At 37.7% G+C, this 23,322-nt stretch overlaps 1 protein-coding gene across 3 annotated transcripts in view; it reads left to right on the top strand.

The window, feature by feature from the left end:
* LOC130906104 (disks large homolog 4) overlaps nt 1-23,322 on the top strand; it is a 163,394-nt gene that overhangs the window by 31,806 nt on the left and 108,266 nt on the right. The window lies entirely within an intron of this gene.

Below are 23,322 nucleotides of genomic sequence, written 5' to 3'. Positions count from 1 at the left end.
CACTGGTCCTAATGGGAAACACTTTCCTTAAGGCAAAATACTACAGCTTTTGTCGACCGGCTTCGCTAAAATTGACAAAACTGAAAAGTTACATAGTGTTACTTAAAAAAACAACAACATTCTATGGCAATTTTTTAAATACTATATATATTTTTAAATTTCTTTTACAAAAAAAGTTTCTAATTCAAGGATAAACTTAACATTTTTGTAGTCAAAAATCAACTTGCACATAATACTGAATATGCAATTCCACACAGTACGGTACTCTGCATTTTCACAGTGTGTGTCTTTTTTTTTTTTTCTTGACTAACTTAATTATAGTGTTAGAGTCAGAGCGGAGTAAACATGCTAACGACATGTGTAAGGACCATAGTACACCCAATAAATTCTCAATGAACTTACCACAAGATGACAAACTCGAAGGGGTTTGGTTACAGGATGCCACAAGGGGAAGGAAGGAGGGACAAAAAAAAGAGCGACAGAGTGGATGGCTGTCAGAGATTCATTTGATTAGTGGCCACAGCAGTATATTGAATATGGAAGTACAGTATATTTGACCACTCAATGCATTACTATTACACTCTCCTCTTGAAATACTGGAACTGTGAGCCTAATTTAAAAATTTGCCTTAAAGAGCATACGACAGGGAAAAAAAAGTCTTAAATAGCATTATTATGTGAATTAGAATCATATTTTGAGACGATTCGACTACATACAACAATTTAGCAAAGCGCAGATGACGAGAAATTAGTCTTTTAATCTGCTGGTTAGCCACGCCTTCCATTATAGGGCTCTAGCGTCCCCAACAGGTGGATGACGTCAGCGGGAGACTGGGATCATCGGTTTTACTATTCAGCCAATTGAGGGGGAATTATTCAGAACGAGGAAAACGCGACGAAGAGAGCCGCAAAATGTAATTGTTTCAGTCTCTCTACTCCAATATTTTTACAGGATATTCTTTTTATCCAAGTATTTTTCCACAATAGCTAAATAAATGGCTTGAGAAGGACCAGTCAGCCCGTCGAGGGGAAAGTATTCACAACGAGAAAACGTGACGAAGAGAGCTGCAAAATGTTATTGTTTCTGTCTCTTTCCTTCAATATTTTTACAGGATATTCTTTTTATCCAAGTATTTTCCCCAATTGCTGAATAAATGGCATGGTCATGACAAATAAGTCTTGTGCTAAATGGAATATGAGATAATAAAAATGCACTTATTCAGGACGACATGGCAAAATTACTCCATAATGGTCAAAACTGTCAACTTCACCTTTACTGTTGCACCTCCCGAATGATATTTTATGACACCTGAATCGGACATATGTCATTTCCCTTCCCCGGCTTCGGAGAATGTAGACAAACCAATAGGCGTGACAGCTAGCCGACATGCTAACCCGAACCGAGTGATGTTTCGAAGTCTTCGAAGCGGAAAATCACACATAACTAGCCCGGATTATTTGACATGATGACTGGGTTGTCGATTGTCTTCGCGGACCAGCAAACTGCCCGGTGGAGAGCAATTTATAGCTCGTTCCCGGAGGAGGGCGGCTGCAGTTGTTGTGCAGCTAAAGTGCAGCCAATGTGCATGAGGAGAGCTTTTTACATGCCCATCAATGATCAAACGTAAGTAGTCCTTTATTTAAAGAAAGTTTGTAGTGTTTACTTTGTAATCGCTGTATTCGTATTTGACATAATACAAAAAAAGAGTTTTACTCACTTCCTCGTAAGTCCAATTGTAGGGCTTGTTTTGGCCAATATCCACGGTGAATGGGAACCTTTTGAAAGTCCAAAAAGGCGCATACACCTCTCCCTCATAAAGCAAGATTTTTCTGCAGCCGTCTGGCTGGCGTGATGCGAAAAATAAACGTATTAATCCGCAAAATCAGCTGAATCCTTCGTCCTCATACACAACAGTACGGCTGTAGTGAAGAGGACGCCTTCAACCGTACACGTCACAGCGCCCTCCTCCTTAATGCAAGACCGAAGCCGGAAGTCACTCATTTTCATGCCGCGGGAATAAAAAAAACTAAATAATTATAGCGATCGCTTCCAAACACATCCAAGCGGTCCATATCATTCAGGAGCATAAAATACCACATGTATTATGAAATAAACATGCTTTTTCGTGTCACATGCACTTTAAGTTGCTAATGTAAACACCCTTTTCACAAAAAAATTGAAACATTTACAAATTAAAGCAGGTGCTAAACATTAACTTAATACTGTTATACTTGGAATTTCATATTGACATGCAGTGCAGTATATTGCATTAAAAAAATAAAATAAAATAAAATACTGGTACTTTATGAGTGGGAATAAACAATAGAATTACCGACTACCTGACAGTTTTAAATAAACTCCATTGGGTTCCCTGTTGAGCCTGTGAGGAACTTTCCACTTATTTGTTTCAGTCTAAGCAGAGGCCAGCATGATTATCGGGCATGTTTTCTCTTGAGGATTAAGTAGGAAATCGAACGCAAAGTTAGTTGGAATATGCGTCACTGCACCTTTGTGTGGGCACAGATCTACAGATGCACAAAGAGAACTGCAGTAAAATGATAAATTTTCCACTATACAAATTTCCCAAACATGGCAGTGTTTCCATTGATACAGAATGTTGGAAAATGTCTATATTTTCCCACAAATAGTTTCCCATCCATTTTCTAATACAGGGGTACCTCGACATACAAATTTAATTCGTTCCAGGGCCTGGTATATATGTCAAAATGGTCGTACGTTGAGACGGATTTCCCCATAAAAATACTTTATCACCCAATACTTTACATACCTCATACTTTATTACCCAAAAACCTATGATAAATTCTTAATAAATACTGCAGGTACAATTACAAATGGTATTTACACATACAGTGGGGCAAATACGTATTTAGTCAACCACTAATTGTGCAAGTTCTCCCACTTGAAAATATTACAGAGGCCTGTAATTGTCAACATGGGTAAACCTCAAACATGAGAGAGACAGAATGTGGGGGAAAAAAAACTGAAAATCACATTGTTTGATTTTTAATGAATTTATTTGCAAATCATGGTGGAAAATAAGTATTTGGTCAATACCAAAAGTTCATCTCAATACTTTGTTATGCACCTTTGTTGGCAATAACGGAGGCCAAACGTTTTTTAGTAACTCTTCACAAGCTTTTCACACACTGTTGCTGGTATTTTGGCCCATTCCTCCATGCAGATCTCCTCTACAGCAGTGATGTTTTGGGGCTGTCGTTGGGCAACAACGACTTTCAACTCCCTCCACAGATTTTTTTATGGGGTTGAGATCTGGAGACTGGCTAGGCCACTCCAGGATCTTGAAATGCTTCTTACGAAGCCACTCCTTTGTTGCCCTGGCTGTGTGTTTAGGATCATTGTCTTGCTGAAAGACCCAGTCACGTCTCATCTTCAATGCCCTTGCTGATGGAAGATTTTCACTCAAAATCTCTCGACACATGGCTCCATTCATTCTTTCCTTTACACAGATCAGTCGTCCTAATCCCTTTGCAGAAAAACAGCCCAAAAGCATGATGTTTCCACCCCCATGCTTCACAGTGGGTATGGTGTTCTTCAGATGCAATTCAGTATTCTTTCTCCTCTAAACATGAGAACCTGTGTTTCTACCAAAAAGTTCTATTTTGGTTTCATCTGACCATAACACATTCTCCCAGTCCTCTTCTGGATCATCCAAATGCTCTCTAGCCAACCGCAGACGGGCCTGGACGTGTACTGGCTTCAGCAGGGGGACACATCTGGCAGTGCAGGATTTAAATCCCTGGCAGCGCATTGTGTTACTGATAGTAGCCTTTGTTACTGTGGTCCCAGCTCTCTGTAGGTCCCCCCGTGTGGTTCTGGGATTTTTGCTCACCGTCCATGAAGTAGCAGCCTCCATGTGTGCATACTGTAAACACTGTGTTCAAATAGTCAAATCCATTGAAGTACATTTGGGCTATATTTAATGCTTTGTATGCATGTAGCTTTCTCTTTTGCTCTTCTTGGAAAAGGAAAAAGAAATAAATTGGAGCCACTTGCTGACTCCAATTACCAGACATATTATCTCTGACTGTGATAATTATAGTGTACTCTTGGAGAAGGTGCTGCTGTATAGCTTTGTATATGTTACTGATCAGTGGTGTTACCAGGATGCCAGGTGTGGGTGGGCATTAGTCTTACCTGGGGGGGGGGCAAAAAAAAAAAAAATGCTCAAGTAGGTCGAAATCCAGCGTAGGGCTACTGCGCCTTAAAACATGTTTTGTTTTCTCCTTGAGATAACTGCTGTTGTGATTTAGTCTAAACAAATAAAAGTTGATTTGATTTTATTTGACTTAGAACACATCCATAACTGAACAGTATGGACATGCAGGTGACAAATGTTTTTTTTTTTAGTTAACCTATTGTGGTTCCTCGGTTTTATTATTATTTGTTCTGCAGTCTCTGTGAGCTCAATTTGACCCCCTTAGAATGCTTCAAAATGCACCAAAATCAGCAGGCAGACCAGGGGTGAAAGTGGGCCAGAACGGTCAGGAACGCAGTTCCGGTATAAGATTCAGGGCCGGAATGCTGTTGCGATACACGATGCTTTGATTCCGAAAATATGACTGCAACTGTCAAAATGCTGTGTAAAAAAATAAAATAAAATGCTAAGCTGCCACACTTGCATTTCATCTCCAAAAGGAAAACAATCTACCAAAATCAGATTTACATACACAAGTGTTAACAGTAAGCATAATAAAGTGCTTGTGTAGCGTAATCCGTTTCCACCAATATTTATTATTTATTTTATTCCACGGAGGGCATGGAGGTTTTCCCAGCTGCTGCAGTTATCCGAGTCTGACGATGATGAGTCACATCAATGTGCGAATGCACATTGCAGCAAAGCAAAACGCCTGGACTCATTTATCCGTTAAATTGGCTGACATACTGACATGTGATCAGAGATAGTTAGCTCTGATTGGTTCAAATGTGCATGTTTGCTGGAACAGCAAAAAAAAAGGTTGTTGAATTGATGCGACAAAAAAAGGGCAATGCAACATAAAATGGATCAATTCTTTAAGAGCAACGAAAGAGTTAAGGAGGCTTATTGATCATATTTAGTTTTATTTGCTCCGATGGGGAGGTTCAGAACATCTTAGCTGTCAATGTGCACTTTGGACTTAAATTTGTTCATTTAAGCTACTTATTCATTTCCTTATGATTTAAAAAGTCAATGTTTGCACGATCTTCAAAATATATTCCATTTCACTCTGCATAATGTAAGTCATTTGTACTTATTTATCTGAATGTATTTTACTTTTATGTTTATTATTTAAAAAAATGTTTACATTAACTTCAATTATATATACATCCTATGTTCTATACTATACATTCTATGTTCTTAAATTGTTAAAATTGAGATTTGGTATTTGGATTTATTATGTTAGGAAATGAGGGAAAATAAAAATTAGGAGATGGAGGTTGGGGTTATTGCTGTTTTTGTTAACTTTTATTTTGCAAATCATTGAAAAAAATACAACTTTGAATGAAAATCAATTTATGTATGTGTTATAGAAATAGCTGTGCTAAAACAAGTTTTCTTTGCATTTCAGTAGTTTAAGAGGTTTGACACCCCCCCCCCCCCAAAAAAAAAAAAATAAAAAAATCGGGCTCCATGGCGACCTTCACGCCTATCTATATTTTAAAATTGTAAGCAATATTCAATAAGTCATGCTTGTTTTTCGAGTTTTACTTTCGTTTCTGCTGCAAGAAACAGTAAAAATCAAGGGTAGACACCTGGTGGATCTGTGTTTATTCTCTTGGCCAGCAAAGCATGGCAGTGGCTGACCAGTCTGGAAACACGCTGTGATCACTCTGTGCCAAGCTAAAGCTATCAGCGGTAACCTGGGCTTCTTTCTTGCATTTCTTCAGCAGTTGCTTCGCACCCCCAAAAAAGAAAACCCTCGCGCTGACTGTTTAAATTGGCGTTTAAAAAAAAGAAAAGAAAAAAAAGGAGCAGGCGCTTGTCATATTCTTCCCTCAGGCATTAAATGCAATGATTATTTAGGAGGTTCAAAATATGATGTAAGTTTTGTGGTACATTTAATAAGCCAAGTAGCAGGGATTTTTGCCACCTGGTTGATCATTTTTGTCCTTGTGGAAAAGAAAAGTTAAAACCAGAGGGAGTAGGTGGTTGTGGGGTATTATGTAATGATTAGCAATGTGCTGCCCACTAAGGGGAATGAGCAGTCATGGTCATGCGAGGAAACTTACACAATCCTACAATGCAAATCACATACAGTATGCGTTTACTGAGCAGTAATGACACCCCCAGGCAAATATACTGCCTCGCTTTAACTGCCATCTACTGCAATCATCAACCTCATTAAGGGATGGATGAAGTGAATATGCCTCCACAGTCGCTACACAAAATGGAGAAATGTTATGTTTAGAACTCGCAGAGTTGATTACAACCTCAATTTCCCAAAATACAATTCAAACATGAATTCTTTAATTCCAAACATTATCTTTGTAACATCTAAATATTATTCAGTCAAGTTGTACAGTTTTGGCATAATTTGTACAAGTGAGCACTGATTTTTATTTGTGTACGCCGTACGTTCAAAATCTGTACGTTTTTCGTGCATTACATTTTTTTTTCTCTGTTTGGATTTTGCCACCGTTTCAGCAACGAGACAATGTGCGTTACTATGCGTTACTACGTTGGCTGAATGATGCGAGAAAAGTCACAGACACGGAGAAAGAAGCGCGGGAGTGGAAAAGGGGGAGGTGTGACGCCGTTGCAAACGGCTAGGCTAGGTGGCTCCAGTAATACCTGACTGTGGCCGACAGCCTACAAACTACACCCACATGATGCTTTGCTAGATATAAAATGTATATAAACTAGGGCTGTCAAACGATTAAAAATTTTATTCGAGTTAATTACAGCTTTAAAATTAATTAATCGTAATTAATCGCAATTAATCGCAATTCAAACCATCTATAAAATATGCCATATTTTTCTGTAAATTATATAGATATTCTGTAAAATAAATTGTTGGAATGGAAAGATAAAACACAAGATGGATATATACATTCAACATACGGTACTTAAGGACTGTAGTGGGCATTTCACTCTACTGTCATTTAAATCTGTCTATGCTGTCCTCACTCCGAAGCGTCTACTTTTTCCAAAGCTAGACAACTAGTGAACGACGCCTTAATAATTAGACTTCTTCCTTTTTCATCTGATTTATTAATAAAATGGCCTCAAACCGTTGTCCTCTTTAGACCGTCGTAAAACGACAAAATAAAAGTACACAAGCATTGCATTAGCAACAACGTTAGCTTAGCACGCTATACAGGTTCATTAAACATAAACAAAAAGCGTCTCATACAAAAAATATAACATTTCGCTTACTAACATAATATGTACATTCTTTACAACAACCATACTTACGGACAAATCTTGTCCAAGGATCATATAAGCACAACATTATCAGCCCGAGACGTCGTGCAGCCATAATGAACTGGCAAGAAAATAATAAACCATGTCGCAAAGCGACCACAAGAGTTCGCTGTTGGACAGCAAAAAAAGTCATGCTGTAAAACTTACCAAAAGGCAGAATACTTTCTGAGCGGGACGTGCGTTAATTGCGTCAAATATTTTAACGTGATTAATTAAAAAAATTAATTACCGCGCGTTAACGCGATAATTTTGACAGCCCTATTATTAACTAGATGTGAAATGATACACATGCCGGCGTTGGTAAACAGCCGCCATCTCAAAGCAGTAGACTTCTCAGAAAGGCTCTGTTGTAGTGAACCTAGCGAACCTAAGTAACCTTTTATCTAAAATACTCCTAAATCGGCAAAATCTTGACTTGAATCTATGTTTAAATGATGAAACAGTTTTTATAACTTCCAAATGTCGAAAGTAGACAGAAGGGAACTAATGCAAAAATGGGAGCAATTTTAAAAACTTTAACAGTTGTTTCACATTAAATGACTTTCAAACATAGCAAAGGTTACAGTTTTTTTTTTTTTTAATGAAAAAAAAAAACATGAAAGGTAACACCTTTTACTTTGCCAAGTAACTAATTACTCTTACATTCAGGTAACTGAGTTACTAACTCAATTACTTTTAAGGAGAAGTAATTTGTAACTGTAATTATTTTTTCAAAGTAAGATTAACAACACTGGTCATAAAGATGCAGTCTGCAGAATGAAAAGCGACGAAAGCGGAGATTTTATTCTGCCAATTTGTTGCCGAACACAATTTGCCCGCAACTATCGCTGATCACTTCTCAGAATTAGCAAAAGAAATGTTCCCTGACTCAAAGATTGCATCGGTAGCTTAATTTTATCAATTGACCTTTTTAATTTATAATTGGACACGTGAACAAACTACCTTCAAGTCAAACTGAATTGCGAGCTGAAGTGCCATGAATTGCATCCATCAAAAGACATGTTAGAAACATACATACAATTGTTACAAAAGTTACTGTTAAATTTTAGTAATCATGATGTAGCTGAAGATATTGATTGTTATTTGATTGCACCAGGTTATATGTGACAATATTACCAATAAATTCATATTATTTCAAAAAAATTTTTGTTTCATATAGCACGCTATATAAAACATTGTGAGATTAGCCACCAATTTGTAAGGGCATACGCCACTATTTGTAAGATAGCCAATGGCCTCGGGTTGACAGGTATGCTATTATAAGAGATGTTAACCACTGTCTCAACCAGTGTTTTTTTCCCCTATTTTTTAAAAATAATTCCAAACATTATTAGGGTGACCCTGGTGGTATTTTGAAGGACACTCAGCCTTGTTAACAGCACGCGGAAGTTGTCGGGCGGAGTTGCAGTAGGAAGGAAGGAGTAGGTGGAAGGTGTTGGAGTTATTGCTTGTGTCGTGTTCAAGAACTGCTTGGATTTCTAGCCATCAGCCACCTTGCTGTCCACAACAATGTGGTGGAATAAAACGCAAGGGGAGGATTGATGGTTGTCACTTATGGATAAAACGGAAAGGATGCTTTCGTGTAGGGCTGCAGCTATCGATTATTTTAGTAGTCTATTAATCGATGAAGTTGTTAGTTCGAATAATCGAGTAATCCGATAAGGAACATGAAAAATTAAAATACCTGAGCTGAGCCTCAAACAGTATTTAAAAAAAAAAAAAAGAGGATCTATGTACAACAAAAGAATAATTGGCTAACCTAAATAGCAAAGGTCCGCTAGCTCAAATGCCATAAAATGCTAACATTTGGTTTTTACAATGCTCTTAACAAACACATATTCCCACAAAAAAATGGCTAAATATGCCTATAAACTAAATTATGAATGCATAAAAAAAAAACATTAGCTCAAACAAAAACTTACGTTGGTCTTAACAGGGCGCAGTTGGATTCAGCCATGTGATATGAGGCAGACCAGAGGTGCCGTGTTTGGTGACTAAACAGCGTAATCTAGCGTTTCACTGTCTAGTCCGTCCTTGCTCTCCTTGGCCAAGAAAACTGAGTGGCTTCTCTCCTTATTTTTGGGTAATTTTACAAATGTCTACCTAAGGATCTATTTTTGAACTTGACAGCAGTGTATCCACCCTAATCAATAAAACTAAATGCAAACACTTTCAAAATAAACCATTACAACGCCACTTCAATTAAACGAATGCTTGAAGCAATAAAATTTAATTTGAATAGTTTTTTTCTAATCGAATACTCAAGTTAATCGATGAATCGTTGCAACACTACTTTCGTGTGTATCGACTCTTGACGAGTCTAATCAATTGATGTAAATTCGACGTGCTGAGGTCCACATTGTCGCGGACAGCAAGGTGGCTGATGAATATAATTCCGAGTAGTTCTTGAATGCAACGTGAGCAATTACCTCGCTTGCCTGCTTGCACGCGACCGAGAACCTTCCTTGAGACACACACGGAAATCGTGGTTAAAGTCATGGATACGTTTTTAAAAAGGACAAAGTTGAAATCCAAACTGAACCCTGGACAAGATTCTGACTCAGACCAGAGTCCCTAGTGTGAGTCGTGGTAAAAAAAAAAAAAAAAATGTTTCACGTTCCCTCGAATTTCACACGGAGTAAGTGTAAATATTGAGAAATTATTAGGGCTGTCAAAATTATCGCGTTAACGGGCGGTAATTAATTTTTTAAATTCGTTAAATATTTGACGCAATTAACGCACATGCCCCGCTCAAGCAGATTAAAATGACAGCAGTGTCATGTCTACTTATTACTTGTGTTTTTTGTGTTTTGTCGCCCTCTGCTGGCGCTTGGGTGGGACTGATTTTATGGGTTTCGGCACAATGAGCATTGTGTAATTATTGACGTCAACAATGGCGAGCTACTAGTTTATTTTTTGATTGAAAATTTTACAAATTTTATAAAAATGAAATTATTAAGAGGGGTTTTAATATAAAATTTCTATAATTTGTACTAACATTTATCTTTTAAGAACTACAAGTCTTTCTATCCATGGATCGCTTTAACAGAATGTTAATGTTAATGCCATCTTGCTGATTTATTGTTATAATAAACAAATACAGTACTTATGTACAGTATGTTGAATGTATATATCCGTCTTGTGTCTTCTTTCCATTCCAAAAAAAATTTACAGAAAAATATGGCATATTTTATAGATGATTTGAATTGGGATTAATTACGATTAATTCATTTTTAAGCTGTGATTAACCCGATTAAAAATTCTAATCGTTTGACAGCCCTAGAAATTATATTATCATTAACTATACTACACAGAAAGTCATTTTAGAACATTTTTTTTTATTTTGTGGTGTGCCGCAAGATTTTTTCCAATGTAAAAATGTGCTGTGACTCAGAAAAGGTTGAAGGAGAGCAATTTACTGTTCTTATTTAGTAAATAGTTTGCCTTGACATTTTTGTTCATCTCTAAGATGTACTCGGAGTTCAGTAGGCAAAAAGAACACTAAGGAAATTAACTGTAACATAATTTCTTTTGCCAAAACCCATTTTTTCAGGATCATCTGCGCATAATAATTCTTATAAAATTGCTGCCTTTTCCCCGTTGTCAATCTGTAAAAATACCTTAACTGTGCAAACTATTTGATTTGAGCAGCAATACTGTACTTATTTTTAATCTTATTGCAGTGCCGGAACAAATGTGAACTGGAGTCGGGTGCATTGAGCACAAACGGGACCCCACAGGTGGTCCGTCCAATGGATGGGGGTGCTTGTGGATAATTATACGCGGGTCCTTCCACACTTGTTCAGGCCCCCAAGAAGATCATCTGTTGTGTTTGTGGAGGGATGTGTTTATGTGTGGGGCGTGCAGGTGGAATTTAAAAAAAAAAAAAATTTCGGACTCCTCCAGACCAAAGGCCAATTGGCTATCAGAGATATTTTAACACTTAGAAAATAAATTACAGCTACACTATAGGCCAAACTACACTTTTTTGGGATGGGGGGCAAAACATGTTGATAACCCCGAAATGAATGTCAGCAATGAAATTAATTTACAAGAGATATGTTTGGTTTGTGGGGTCATTTTTTTAATGCATTCGTAATTTAGTTTATAGGTATATTTTGCATTTTTGAGGGAATATGTGTCCGTACAATTTGTTAAGAGCATTGTTAAAAAAAAAAAAAAAAAAAAAAAAAGCATTTAAGCTAGCGGACTTTTGCTATTTATGTTAGCCAATTGTTCTTTTGCTGTACATAGATCCTCGTTAATTTATTTATTCATTTTAATAACAGTTGACGCTAAGCTCAGGTATTTTAATTATTTATGTTCCTTATCCGATTACTCGATTATTCGAACTAACTAGTTCTTCGATTAATCGACTACTAAAATTATCGATAGCTGCAGCCCTACATAAAAGTGGACCATTTCCAATCTGATCTAGGTCACTTGCGTATGTGGTTAAAATCCGATCTGGGCCACATTTTTCCAGAATGTGGCTGCGGTCTAAACTGTCAAGTGCCCTAAATCGGAATTCAAGCAGGAATTACGTCATCCAAGAGCGAGAGAGAGACAGGGCACTGGTAGTGGTGCTTTTGTGCATCAGTGTTCGCGCCTAGTTTGAGCGAGGCTTTTGGGGAAGGAGCGGGCTTGACAACAGTGATAAAAAAATAAAATGGGTTGAGGATAAGCCTGAGAATGCTTGGTTTTTTTTCCTGCTCCAAATGAGCAATATTTCAAGATTGCTTACACAAAAATCGGAATTGTGCTTTAACACTAGAAGTGCCAGGGTTTTTGGTGCTCCCTAATATTACCCTGGGATCCGCCCCCAAGCCGAGCCTAGCCTTTGTTTTGTAAATGGGGCTATTACTTATGCACCGCCGGCCGCATCCCATTTCTACCCCTTGGCCCACCCCTTGGCCCTTCAAACGAAGCAATAAGGGGTAGGGCTTGAAACGTCAACCCTACGATTTGGGACACCTCTTTACACTCACGTACGTCATAAGTCCGTTCGGCCAGTTGTTACGTAACCAAAAGCGACGATAAAAAGTGCACTAAGAGCACTTGTGCGTTTAGCAAAACTGAAAAACAAAACAAACATTACAAATGAAGAAACACAATGAACAATGAACTAACATTACAATTAGTGGTGTCGATTTTTTATTTATTACACCCCTGATTAGTGCCCTTTTTATCGTGATTAATCTTTTTTAACTATTACTTTTCTGACTGAAGAAAACACATTGAGAGTAGATAATACTGGTCATCAGCTGTTAGAATATTATTTGGATGTATCAAGCTTGTTTCATTTAATTTAAGCAAAGCAAACAAAACAAACACTTGTAACTAACGGGTCCACAACACATGCACATAGATGTGGAGCACTAGTTCAGTTTAATTTAATTTGGTTTCAAATTCAATGTAATATTTACACCATAGTATGAAACCTGAATGATAGTTTGTTTCTGAACCAAGAGTGGTATTTACTAATCTTGCATATTTCTTTCCCAGCAATTTCATTTGTGGTGCTCTTCGTTTTACCACTGTTGCTTTATATGCTTAGTAGTATTATTTCTAAATATCTGTGTAAAGTATATCAATGTATATCCACAGCAAATTGTTAATTGATCTTTTTAAAAATGTTTTTAACATGTAGAGGGTATTCAAACAAATACATCCGAATGAATTAGAATTATTAAAGTACTGTTATTAAAATATTAAAATATTCTCAGAGGTTTAGCAGTATAGTGTCAAGTAAGAAATAACTGTCTGAAAGTAGCTTGAGTGAGGAAGGTTTCGCCCAACCCCCTCCTCAGCTAATGGCTAAATTTGTAAGTAAAGAGAAAGCAGCCCTGACTCAAGAAGGTGTTCGCCCAACCCCCTCCTCAGCTAATGGCTGAATTTGCAAGCAAAGACAAAGCAGCCTCACTCAGGAAGGTTTCGCCCTTACTTTTGCATTCAAACACTTTTTGCTTTCATTCAAGTGACTTTTGTTTTGGATTGAAAATATATACTTTGATTGAAGGAAGTTTTTTATTTGAATTGACTAAGAAATAAAGAAATCTACCTACAAATTTATCAACCTACAGTAGGCTTTCAAAGCTGTGATTGATTTTAATAAAATATAAGAACATATCAAAAGCAATACAAATATAACAGCACAACAATTTCTTTGGCTGTCTTTATTTTGAGGCAACTTTTGCATTCAAACATATTTTGCTTTCATTCAAGTGACTTTTGCAACCGGGTCCCAAAATTGGACACCCTTGCGGATGATCCCACCCATGGTACTTCTAGTGTTAAGACCTGCCGTATAAACCTAGCCTTAGAGGCCTGGGGGAAAAGTCGCACCCCCAGCATCCCCCTTAGTTCCACCCCTGTTTTATTTGCTTGCCATGTGGACCGTTCCCACTCATCTTGCGTGGACATTTAACACTTTGACACGTCAGAATCGAGACTGCATTACAACATTGCAAGACTGACAGGAAGCCTGTCAGATGATGGTTGTCCAACAAACGGACAGGGTTGAAAACAGGATAAAGCATGAGCTGACAGTCAGCAGTGATCTCTCATCCATATTTCGTCTCATCATTTAAACCCTCTAGACAAGAGACAGCTGCCACAGGACGGTCTGTGTACTTTGGACAGCGCACGGCTGTCTACTTTAGCTGAGGAGGCGGGGCAGAAGAGCCTGGCACAGTGACGGAGAAAGTGAGGTGATGGCTTTATAAAATTAGAGTGGCAGTTACTGTGTCACATTCTGCACTTTTCACATGAAGTTCATGCATTAGCCCTACATGATTATAGTCTCGGTGTTATTTAGGGTTGATGCTAAGATTTAACCATGTCACCCTTTAATACGTTATCTGTTTTAAAGTCCCGGTGCAGCTGGAAGGAGAAGTTGAATAAATGACTGGTAAATGAAAGAAAGTAGGGCTTGTTGGAGGGGCTTTTGAAAGTAGTTTTGAGCTATAACATGCACACCATAGCTCATACATAATGCAATTCTTTGGGTCATCTCTATTGGTGATGACTCCATTCTGGCATGTAAAATTTACACAGCTGGGTGGTTCTGCAAGACACACAAGCAGGAATATGTGATGTGGTGTAGTATGGTTTGTGCGTAAGAGCAGTTGAGTGAGCTTTGAGTGCTCCTGCTGTTTATGAAAAAACAGAGCTAAAGCCATGGCGTGCAAGATGGTTGTTTTTTTGTTTGGCTGCAACATTTGTGATGATATACAGTATTTGTTAAACACCGTACTGGTAGAAGTTGAATATTTGAAGAAGAAACAGCATCTTTGGGTACTGTTCCATACTGTGTTTTCATATGCTTGTTCTATATTCGAGGTGTGGACGGTTTTCTTTTACCCTGTATAATTATATTTACTCCAGCTTTGCCAGGGGTTATGTAATTTGTGCCGGATCCTGCCGGAACAGGATCCGGCACCTCTTGATTTTGGCCTCCCTGTGTTCCGGGACTTATTTGGGCAGATCCGGCACCTCTCGTGTATAGAGAACAGTGTTGGGGACTTTACTTTAAAATAGTAATTGGTTATAGTTACTCAATACTTCTTCCAAAAAGTAACTGAGTTAGTAACTTAATTACTCTATAGTAAAAGTAACTAATTACCAGGGAAAGTAACTATTTCCGTTACTTTAAAAAGAAGTTATTGTATGTCAAAGAATTTGAAATTTTCTGAGCAGTATTCGAGTTAGTTGAATAGAGAAGAACAGACAGGTAGATGTGTTATAGAACCTTGTAATATTTATTGCACCTCACCAGCAACAGATTTATCCTACACTTGAAGTGCAACAAAAACAAACAGATTTTTACATGCACGTTCTTTCCTTTAATTTCGACCAACTTGAAATAGTGTTTATATCTCCACTTCGTAAAGGACAAATTTTCCTCTGAATGCTCTGCCATCATATCCCTCTGCATCTGTTTTGCGTGTGTGTGCTTGCCACACGCGCTGTTCCGGTTTGGGTGTGAAAACACCGGCTCTGATCGGCTTACCATGACACATGACTCTAACCCTCAGCCAATCACAATCACTTCCATCGCATCTATCCAGGGGGTGCATTCAGGTAGCCTCGTCCCCCTATTCCTCCCGTCACCCTCAAAGCGTCTGCCAACCTCAAGATGGAAGCAGCATTCTTGCTGGCTGACAGAGGGGGATGGGAACGAGGCTAGCATTCAGCTGTAGCAAACACAGAAGCGTTAGCAAGCTTTGGAAAGCATTGTCTAATTGAATGAGCAGGGACAAACAGCCTGGAGTCATAAGAAGTATGTGTGCTGTTCTGGAACCTGAACGCACCCCAAGTCTTGGATGACTCATAAACAGAGCAGAGTAGACTTGCTACGGCTGGTAGTTTCTTCAATTTATTCAGAGTAAGTAACGCACCACTTTTGACTGTCGGTAACGGTAACAGCGTTGTAACGGCGGAAAAAATAATTAGATTACCCCGTTACTGAAAAAATAACGGCGTTATTCCCAACACTGATAGAGAATAACAATAATATAAAAAAGTTTATTATTATTTTTTTTTAATGAATAAAATAAAATAATCATATGCATAAATTCGGTTACAGAACAAATCCCAAGAATTGCATGTTGTTTATAAAAATTTAAGGTCATTTGAAAGAGTCGGAGATTTGCTGACGCACTGAAAAGCTGGACCAACAAATCACACCCCTGACATAAATTTTTAAAAAAAGAAACTTTGGAAATCTGCGACATCGGGCGAGCGAGCAGCCAGGATCAAACGGTATTTCAACATGCCAAAAAAACAGTCGCATTTACTGTCTTTTTACAAAAAGAACAAAGATGGTTCAAAACCAGTCAGAAAAGCAACAACCGGCGATTAGGGCAGCTGTAGCAATCATGCTAACGGGCAGGACCGGGAGCAGCAGGAGGCTAGAGCCGCAGCAGCTAGCAAGATTCACGGACAGCCAGCCAAGCCGGGGCAGGAGGCTGCTACCGTGTCAGCAGCTGGTCAGGTTAAGTGCCACCCGGAGCAGGGGCCAACTACAGCTCTTAAATAATTGTAAATTGTTGTCAAAACATTTATACCATGGATATTATCTGAAATTGAGGCTTGTAAGTCCCACAGCATGGCAAGTGGGCATTTGCGTGTTTTTTTTCAGCACCATTTTCTGCGTATGTTCCAGGAGATGTGCCCGTCTCGTCATCCATGCGCAGTCATACGTACTTTGCGTTCCGGGACCTCATGATTTACAAATTAAGTACTGAAATTTGCTGACATAATTTAGCGATAAACTACTTTCTGACTCCAAAATTTGGTGACGTCACAACTATAAGACTGGAATTATGTTTTAAACTGAGCACTCGCTATGTGCCTTCGAATGGCAAACAATACTCAAAGTACTCTGATCTCAAGTGAACATGTCATGTATCAGTTTCGGTGCCCCCAAACAAACAACAAATATACGTATTCTTATTTTTTTGAATAGGAAAAAACACACTTCTTAATATTGCTGCCTCTAGAACCATGACCATTACTTACTGTTAGCATTAAGAAGAAAAGAAGAAAAAAAAATGAATGCTTGAAGTCGGGTCATGCCTATTTTAAGGCCCCACTCTACATTACACCTGAGTCAATAAAATAACCTCGGAGTATAATTTGATGTGATATCATGTTGAATGTTGTTGGAGAAATAGCTTGCAGCATCTCCTCAGGAACATTCTGGTATCTCTCATTGGTGTCACATGAAGATCCTGTTTTTTCCCTCTTTTTTTTTATTTTTTGTGCGCAAACTGTTTTGACGGAAGCAGTCATCCCATAAATATGGTGATCTGAACACTGTTGGCAAGTGGACTGATTGTTAGACGTCTGCCACCCCCTTGCACACGTTGTCATGGAAACAATCCAGCTCTTTTGGGGTTCTCGCTCACTCTTTCGCACAATGCAGTATTACGATGTTAAAACCTACACAGTGGAATACCACTGCTCAATTGTGACTGTCATGCCTTACATAACGCTCAATGTTCATACAGTACTCAAAACCCGGTATTTGGTAAATGCTGATTAAAAGCAATTAAAAAAAAGTATATATACATTTTTTTTTTTAATTAAAAAAAAAAAAGTCAAAATGTCAACACAAACTGTAAGGTCTAAAACACATTTACAACAGTAGCGGATGCTTGACTTTCAATGAGAGGAAGCTCAAAGTGTGTCAGCCTCTGAGTGCTTTGTGACGGTGGAGGGGCTCAAAGGCACTCGCAACTTGGTAGGAAAAGAAACTAGAGTGCCAGAAGTCCAATCTCCAAACACCAGAAATAGAAGCTTAATTATTCGCTCCTCATTTTTAATAAAGCAAGTGTCGCTAGGATGATTATGTAAGTCTCCGGTTCAATTCAAAACAACAGAATGAAAATTTTAAAATGCCTCCTGTGGATGTTAATACGACAAGATCACTGATTCGCTTATTTCGCTGTCAATCAAAAATGGATTCAGCCTCAGAGAGATCATCCAATCTTCATACAGAGAAGCCAGCTGAGCCACACACACTGTCCATATACCCCCAGAGAAGCACAGCGTCCGATGGGCGGGATAAACCCAGCCTTTAGCTAATGACTCGTCTCGTTTCGCTGTAGTGGAACAATGCACTCTCAACTCTGGAGACGCATCAGCATCCACATTGTTTAGAGGGATCCATGGATAGAAAGACTTTTACTTCTTAAAAGTAAAGATAAACGTTATTATGAGTTAAAATAATTTGATATTAAAACCCCTCTTGATGATTTTGTTTTTATACAATTTGTAAAATTAGTTTAACTAGTAGGTCGCCATCGTTTTTGAAGTTGCAGGGCGGTGATGTCACTTGGTTACGCTGCCGTACTTCACAGTGTCACTCGTTAGCTACATAAACATGTCATTGGCTCAGCCCTTCCAATTTGAACCCGAGAGGAACATTAATGTGCATGACAGCACTGTCAATATTTCACAAAATGAGCAGCAAAAGCAAAATGAACAGGAAAGACCGGATGAGACGAGACGAGAGTATGACAAAACCCGTGGTCTGCCAAAATTTGCGACACCGGCGAAACGTCCTACAAGAGGCGAATTTGACACCCAAAGTACTACCGTGCGCTTTCAGCTTGTTTTGTTTAGACGCTAGAACGTCATAAAAATGCCTTTAAAAAATACTTAAGAGTGGTATAAACACGCTATGTGACTAATGTGGTCAGAAGATCAACGATCTGCATTAAAGCTACCACTAGAAAACACAATGCTTAAAAGTTTTAGTAAAAGCGAACAATTGTGGCTTATTAGAGTCTACAAGTCTTTAAGTCTGAGGTTCCCTTTAAAGGACTCTGAAACTGCACGAATGAATGAAAAGCAAGCTGCATCGTAACCAGTGATAAGGATCTAATTCTGAACAAAAGTTGAGCGCATGGTAGTGCATATTTAGTCAATGACATGAACACACAACAGTATACATTTGAGCACTTTTGACATTTTGGGGTAAGTTCAACTTGTTAACTGTTAAAATAACTTATTATATAATAAAACCTTGATTAATTATCCATGCGACAATCATTAAAATATAAATGGAAGAGAAGAAGGTTTTTGTGAAGGGATAATGAACAATCAACTCCTGGAATTGATATCCAGTATATTGAGTTTTGGCACACTTTCCTATTTGGCGGTTCCATTTCAAATGTTGTTGACATAAATTACCTTTATTCTCTGGGATATAAGTGGATAGAGTAGCCAAACTTTTTACTGAAGTAAGGGTAGCGTTGCTTCAAAATATTACTCAAGTAAAAGTATTCGTCCCAAAAAATGTACTCAAGTACAAGTAAAAAGTAAAAAAGGTATTTGGTGAAAAGAAATACTCAAGTAATGAGTAACTGTTTATATTGATGTTTTTCTTTTCTTTTTTTTTCTTTTCTTTTTTTTTTTTACAATGGGATTTTTTTTTCTGAGCACAGTTATCTATATATTATCTCTATCTATCTATCTATCTATCTATCTATCTATCTATCTATCTATCTATCTATCTATCTATCTATCTATCTATCTATCTATCTATCTATCTATCTATCTATCTATCTATCTATCTATCTATCTATCTATCTATCTATCTATCTATCTATCTATCTATCTATCTATCTATCTATCTATCTATCTATCTATCTATCTATCTATCTATCTATCTATCTATCTATCTATCTATCTATCCATCCATAACCACATTAAGCCAAACAAATACAAAAAAACCCCACAAAAAACATTGATTTCGGACAAGAGGGAAAAAAAAATTACATAAATGAAGCATTATTCGTCCAAAGAATATGACTGCTCTCTGGTGGAGAAAATAGTTCCGAGTTGGAATAGTGAAGAGTTCCTTCATAATTACTATTTTGAAATTAAAATCATATCTCCGGTTTTCCGTGGTCAATCGGTGCCAAATGAAAACTGGGAGAGAGGTTAAAATCCGCGATTTCGAATCATGTGGAGGGCAGCGCTCTATATCAAATACTTCATTTTTTACGGTGCTTTAAAGACACCACATGATTGAACAGGCTGGCGTGAAGCTAGAATGGCAAGCTTGCATCCGATTGGTATAAAGAAGTCATGTGATTATTGTTGCAACATCTCATTGGTAAAAATGCTAGAGCTACCCCGGTAATACACCAGTGCTATTGTGGAGAGCATTTAAAAAAGGAACTTTTGGCAGTAACAGTCAAATAACATGATACAAAAAAAGATTCCGGTAACTTTTTGGTAAATACGTCTCTGCAGTTATGTTAACTAGGTGATTAGCCAGTAGTTTCCAAATGTCGTGAGTATTAAATCTCATCAAGAACTTATTAATTATGAAAGTTTAATATCAAGGATGTGAAAACAGTGAAGATCTCGAATAAAGGGAACCTGTGGGAAATAAGCAGAGGCACCAGTGTGTGATTTAGAAGAAAGGACCTAATACAGGCCTATTATTCATCATCATGGCAAGCTAGCAGAGAACACTCACGACCAGAGCTTTGGAATACATTACCTACTGCTACCAAGGACGTCTGTATCTTGTCATTAACAAAGCCCTTGACTGACCCTGGACTGGTTTCCAACAAATCGAAGTGCAAGTCACAGAGATCAAACCTTAACCTTACGTAAATACTATTATGATGATGGATGGTGGTGAAAATATGTATATTGTATTGATACAGTGCATAAAGATTTTTTTTTTTTAATAAGGTGTGCAAAAGCATATTGTAGAAGTGTATTGGTGTTATTATATGAATTAATAGATAAGTGTTTCACATTATAAAATGTTATGTGGGTTTAAAAAGTAATTGCATTAGTTCTGTCATGTGAGGGAAAACACAGAATGAGAGGACGGAAACATTTCATGTAAGTTGGAGGAACAAAATATTCACTTCTATGTATATTGGTACTACAAATTTAGATATATGTACAGTATATATGTGCTTTGTCAATGGATTTTGCAGTAGACCACATTTTATAATAACACCTTTGGGCTTTGACCTATTATAAACGTGAGGGACTTAATGCTTTTTTTTTTTTTTTTTTTATGCTTCCCAGGATATCCCTCATGAGAGAGTAGTGAGAGATAGTCGCCTGAGTATTGGATTTTTTTTTTTTTAATAGAGCTGACGTCACCTGGGAGCATCAAGCTCAGCGCCGCAGTCGGTCCTGAGATGAATGCACAATATTTAAATGTAACCTAGCCGGTTCTCTCACTCCACCCTGTGGGCTCTTCATGTCTGCACAGACTTGCACATGAGACTCACTATGCTGTTACTTGCTAGTTTTGAATAGAATAAGAATATAACATCATTTGGCACAGGCCAGAAATAAGCCTTTTTTAAAATATGTAAAACTAAAATATACTACAAAGTCAAAACATGTGGCCTCATGATCATTCCTCTCGTGTGTGTATACACAGTATACATACAGTGGTAGGAAAAAGTATCTGAACCTTTTGGAATTTCTCACATTTCTGCATAAAATCACCATGAAATGTGATCTTTGTCAAAACCACACAGATGAAAAAACTGTCTGCTTTAACTAAAACACCCAAACATTTATAGGTTTTCATATTTTAATGAGGATAGCATGCAAACAATGACAGAAAGGGGGAAAATACGTCAGTGAACCCTCTGCTTAAGGAGACTTAAAGAGCAATTGAAACCAAGTAATACTAAACAATTGAAGACAGGTGTGTGTGGCCAATTACTGATGAGTGGTTTAAAGTTGCCCTGACCAATATAAAACACACCTGGTAAGAATCGTCTCGATGAGAAGCATTACCTGATGTGCATGATGGCTCGGTTTAAAGAGCTGTCTGAAGACCTGCGATCAAGGACTGTTGATTTGTATAAAGCTGGGAAAGGATACAAAACTATCTCTAAAAGTCTGGATGTTCATCAATCGAGAGTCAGAGAAGTTGTCTACAAATGTAGAGAGTTTGGCACTGTTGCTTCTCTCTTAAGAAGTGGCCACCCAGAGATGATGACACCGAGAGTTCAGCCCAGAATACTCAGAGAGGTAAAAAAGAACCCTAGAGTGTCTGCGAAAGACTTACAGAAATCACTCGCACAGTCCAATATGTCTCTGCACACATCAACTATATGTAAAACTGGCAAAGAATGGATGGAATCCGCAGAGGAATCCACTGCTGTCTTAAAAAAAATTTGTTGTCAAAATCCAGACTTGAACCCCATTGAGATTCTGTGGCATGACCTAAAGACAGCGATTCATGCCAGACATCCCGGGAATCTGATGGAAATGGAATGGGCCAAGATTAGTCCTGATCGATGTGCAAGTTATTGCTGCCAAAGAGGGGTGCACAAAATATTAAATGTGATGGTTCACTTACTTATTTTCCCCCTTCTTTCATTATTTGCGTACTGTCCTCAATAAAATATGAAAAACTATAAATGTTTAGGTGGTTTTAGTTAAAGCAGACAGTTAAAATGTCCCGATCGATCGGAACATCTTTCCGATCACGTTATTTTCAAAGTATCGGAATCGACAAAAAAAATATCGGACATGCCTTTTTTAAAATATATATATGTATTTTATTTAAATCGTTTTCTAATTGTATTTAACGTTACAGACAAAATGTCTTACACTCATCCAGAATAGTTCTGGCTTAAAGTAGGGCTATCAAATTTATTGCGTTAACGGCGGTAATTAATTTTTTAAAATTAGTCACATTAAATAATTAACGCATGCGCTGCATGACCCACTCACGAATTGTCGCGTTCAGTCTATAAAAACGCTAAAAGGCAGCGTATAATGACTAGAGAGAATTTTGACAGCCTTTGGAGCCATTTTTCATGTGGCTAAAGCCTCACAATACTTCTCTCAGCAATTACAAATAATGTGGGGGGGAATGTGGGGAAGAAAGGTAGTAGTTGATCATTTTCTTAACACCCTATGTTCTTTCCCAACGCAGAGAAGATATATCAATTGCATTTGGGCAGAAGTTAAATGGCTGCAGTATTATTTACTGAAAGCTCAACAAATACACTAGATGGCAATATTTAGTCACAATATACAAAGTCACATTTATCCTTTAAGAATTACAAGTCTTTCTATCCGTGGATCCCTCTCACAGAAAGAATGTTAATAATGTAAATGCCATCTTGAGGATTTATTGTCATAATAAACAAATACAGTACTTATGTACTGTATGTTGAATGTATATATTCGTCCGAGTTTTATTCATTTTTTCCTTAATGCATTGCCAAAATGTATATGATCGGGAAAAATTATCGGAAATGATTGGAATTGAATCGGGAGCAAAAAAAAAAAAAAAGCAGTCGGATCGGGAAATATCGGGATCGGCAGATACTCAAATTAAAACGATCGGGAGCAAAAAAACGTGA

The sequence above is a fragment of the Corythoichthys intestinalis genome, chromosome 18, assembly GCF_030265065.1.
Source record: "Corythoichthys intestinalis isolate RoL2023-P3 chromosome 18, ASM3026506v1, whole genome shotgun sequence".
In the NCBI taxonomy this organism is placed as follows: domain Eukaryota; kingdom Metazoa; phylum Chordata; class Actinopteri; order Syngnathiformes; family Syngnathidae; genus Corythoichthys; species Corythoichthys intestinalis.
Note: the sequence above shows the minus strand (reverse complement) of the source record. Positions and strands in the feature narration are given on the sequence as shown.